We start from the raw sequence: 4,424 nt of genomic DNA, 5'->3' as shown, positions 1-4,424 counted from the left end.
TATATCTTTTTTTTTTTTTGCTTTTTAATGGCTTTATTAACATTATGTTTTTCCATGCAAGTGGGTGAAATTACTGTTGACAGGAACAGAAGACTGTCTGCCAAAGCAATCTCCACTTAGAAGCTGGTAACACAGAACCCGCTTGACACATGGAAATTACAGAAGGTTCACAGCAAACGGATCAGTAAAGGTAAATCAGGAAACACAAGGGGGAAAAACACAGTGGAAATCACAGTTTTAATCTCATGGAAAATGGCAGGAGTCAAGGCATAAGGCAAAATTCATCACGATGGGCATGGTGATTAGAGTTCCCCCTTGAGGACACGCTAATAATTCCTCAACTGCAGCTCCTGGATTTTCTCCTGATTTCTCTCCTCTCCGGGAATATTTCCATATCATCTCCATCCCATCATTGACCTGCCTAAGGGAGGCAGCCCATCAGAGGTAAGGGATCAGTCAGGGAACCTGGCCCCTCAATCATTTCCTGCAGGCTGGTGGCCTTAGACTCCTCCCAAAGCTCAGTCTTCCTCTCTGTTCTGCATGGTTTGCTCCATTTCTTCATTTTCCTGGTGGATATCTGCCATGATGAGATTTTTTTCCAAGTTTTTTTTTTCGGGGCCTATGCTTGCTGTCTGCTCCTCCTGCCTATGCTCTTTTAAAATATATTTTTATTGATTTCAGAGATGAAGGGAGAAAGAGATAGAAAAATAGAAACATCAATGATAAGAAAGAATCATTGATCAGCGGCCTCCTACACGCCCCACACTGGGGATGGATCCCACAACCCTGACTGGGAATCGAACTGCGACCTCCTGGTTCATAGGTCAACACTCAAACACTGAGCCACACCGGCAGGGCCTCCTCCCCTATTTTTGTTGAAAGTGCTCACCCAGGAGATGCCAGCTCACCTGAGAGTTTATACTATTACATGCTAAGAAAAAAACAAACAAGGTAAGATAGACCCTACTTGAGATGGTTGTTTGAATGTTAATGGATAATGGAAAGAAATAAAAGCAGCTCCTATATTTTTATTTTATTCGGCTGTTCTCTCAACTTGATAGACATTCAGACTTCAAAGAATAAAAATAATTTATTCAAACACTGCATGTTAAAACCATTAGGTTGAAGGATGTTGGGGAACAGAATACTTGCTCAGTGTTAGCCGGAGGTTGCTTACTAACTATTAAGGGCTAAATAACCTTTACATTGGAGAAATCCAGTGATCACACCTTAACAAAGGGCCAATCTTTACACTGGGGGACATCCTGGTATTATGTGTCTGTTATGATTCACTACATGTCAAAAATGTTTAACCTGAATATAAATAAGATTTTAAACCTAATTCCCAATTAACAGAAAATGCTAGGGTTAGAAGAACCAATTATATGTACTTCAAATGTAGAATAGTCTACCAAAAAAAATATCCTGATAGTTTCCCAAAATCAATGTTATAAAGGAATTTAAAAGTGAGGGGGAAATGTTTTAGAAAAAACAAAAACTAAAGTAACACATAAACTTTACTTAGATATTAGTTCAATTCTACCACAAGAAACTAGAAAAAGAAAAGGAAACTAAACCCAAAGTTAGCAGAAAGAAGAAAATAATAAAAATTAGAGCAGAAATAAAATCAAGACTAGAAAATAATAAAATACAATAAAACTAAAAATTTGTTTTATGTAAAGATAAAGTTGACAAATGCTAGACTAACCAGGGGGGAAAAAAAGAAAGAAAACCCAAATAAATGAAATTATAAATTAAAGAGGAAACATTACAACTGATATCAACCACAGAAATATAAAAAAAAATCCTAAGAGACTACTATAAACAATTATATGCCAACAAACTTAGAAGAAATGGAAAATTTCTAGAAACATTCAAGACTGAATGATGAAGAAATAGAATATCTGAACAAACCAATAATGAGTAAAGAGATTGAATCAGTAATCAAAATCATCCCAGCAAAGAAAAGCCTGCAGGACCAGTTGGCTTCATGGGTGAATTCTACAAAACATTTAAAGAATAAATAATCTTCCAAAAAAATTTGAAGAGAAGGAAATACTGCCAAACTCATTTTACAAAGCCAAATTTACCCTGATATCAAAGCTATTCAAGGACACTACAAGAAGAGAAAACTACAGGCCAATATCCATGGTGAACATAGATTCAAAAGTTTTCAACAAAATACTAGCAAACTGAATTCAACGGCACATTAAAAAGATCATACACCGTGATCAAATGGGATTTATTCCAGGGATGCAAGGATGGTTCAAGATATGCAAATAAATAAATATACATTTAAAGTATAAAAATTATATGATCATCTCAATTGATGTAGAAAACCTATTTGAAAAAAGTCATCATTCTCTCATAATTAAAAAAAAGAGCAAAAACCTCTTAACAAATTAGGTATAGAAGAATATACCTCAACATAATAAAGGCCATATAAGACAACTCCACAGCTAACATACTCATACTTTTCCTCTAAAGTCAATAGCAGACAATGGTACCACTTTTATCACTTCTATTCAACATAGTATTAGAAGTCCTAGCTGCTGGGACTGACTGGCAGACCCTGAACAATGGATGAATGATGACTCTGACACATGTTTCTGTGAAAGAGAGGCCAAGGGACTACCTGGCTATAGCCACCAAGTAGCTTAGTTCACCTGCCTCCTTTGCCTTTTATTGTCACATCAGCTTGAATTAAAATGAACTATTAGATACTATCAGCAGGGTAAGCATCCTTGAGAAAGCACATGCATCTGTACTGTCCTTTAAGCAATGACATGTCTAAGTAAACACCCAGGGGATCAGACTTGTTTGGAAAAGTCAAGGCAGGGGCTGCCGCCTTCAGCAAGTTCCCCCGAGAGGCCCCCGACCTATTGGAGAATCCTCCTTATAGACATTCCAACCAAGTCCCGTGCTTCCCCATACTAGCCAGAACAATTAGGCAAGAAAAAGAAATAAAAGCCATCCAAATTGGAGAGAAAGAAGTAAAAGTGTTTCCGTTTGCAGGTGATATGATCTTGTTCATGAAAAACAAAAAAACACTCTACCAAAATAAACCTGTTAGGACTAATCAATGAATTCAGCTCCTGCACCCCTTGCTGCCACTAAAGTTGTTCCTGAGCGCCCACGCAGGGTGTGGACCTCTTCAATGCTTTTCTGCTCTTGCAGAGGGTCAGTGCTAGTCTTCCCTCCCTTCTTTATCAGCCTAGAAACCAGGGTGCATTATTTCAAGTATACACACCAATCATTCTTGAATGAGCCATAGTCTTTTGATATAATCAAAAAAGAATTGTATCATATTATCTGCATAAATAAAACACCTTCTTTTGGCAAAAACCACTTATATTCAAAGTTTATCCAGTTTATGAAAACTATTATGTTACTATAAGGATAGCATCTTTTTAAAAGCTTAGTTCTAACTACAATTTCACAAGTGAATCTAAGATGTCAGAAGAGAAAGCTAAAATAAATTGTATGTTGACTTTTTACTTGTCTTTCTAGCTAACTTTTATGGATAACAGTATATTTGACTGTAAATATAGTCTCACATTCCTCATTCTTTTATATGAAGAAAGAGTTTATGAGAATAATCACAGAACCAAAATCAGAGAAATTTTTTTCAGGTATGATAAAAAACTTTCCTTCCTGGATTGGTGAATTAATGTGGGATATTAAAATTAAAACACCTCTGAGTGGACTCCATTTCAAAGCAAAAGTGTCAGCTTTTATCAATGCTTATTGAAGTATCCAATCTTTATCTTGGCACTTTTGCAAGTTGTATCTTATGTTATTCATATAAATTAATGGCATCATTGGGCTTTTTGCCAGTGGGAGAAAATGTGTATGAATATTACCTATCCCAGAGGGGACAGAGCATACTGGAAATTAAAATAAACGATTGAAGTTTCCCCTTTTGGGTCAGAATACTGTGAATTAGATTATTCATACAGACCATGAGGTCATGTGAGCGAACCTAATTTAAAGATTACAGAAAACTAATACAGCTCTGTCTCTGGTAGGCACACAAAAACAAATTCTGCTAAAAGGATTTGACAAATTAATTAAAGCCGATTTGAGGATTATAAAACCTCAAGACTCATTTTCATAAACAGCTTAAAACAAAACATAACCTAACTTTTAAAGCCTTCGCAATAACAGTTTTCAGCATGGTTTTGATTGAAATATCACTTTATCTTCTTCAATTAAATAATCCAAATGAAGACACCATTCCCTGGAAAGCATGGATTGCCTTTTCTCTATGCTTAATGTAATCTGAGGTTGATCTTTGGGTTTTCTGTTACCGCATCCGAGGTGAATACATAGCTGATTTTCGCTTTGTGGAAAGACTGTGAAACTCGATGTCTGGAGTCACGACTAATCAATTGGCCTTCCCAGGGGCTTGGAAACAACCGAGC

At 36.3% G+C, this 4,424-nt stretch overlaps 1 pseudogene; it reads right to left on the bottom strand.

The window, feature by feature from the left end:
• Nucleotides 1-262: 262 nt before the first annotated feature.
• Nucleotides 263-634, bottom strand: LOC102250959 (annotated as a pseudogene).
• Nucleotides 635-4,424: the final 3,790 nt, after the last annotated feature.

Source organism: Myotis brandtii, unplaced genomic scaffold (genome assembly GCF_000412655.1).
Source record: "Myotis brandtii unplaced genomic scaffold, ASM41265v1 scaffold484, whole genome shotgun sequence".
NCBI classification, from domain to species: Eukaryota; Metazoa; Chordata; class Mammalia; order Chiroptera; family Vespertilionidae; genus Myotis; species Myotis brandtii.
The sequence above is the reverse complement of the archived record's forward strand: the minus strand, read 5'-3'. Positions and strand labels throughout refer to the sequence as shown.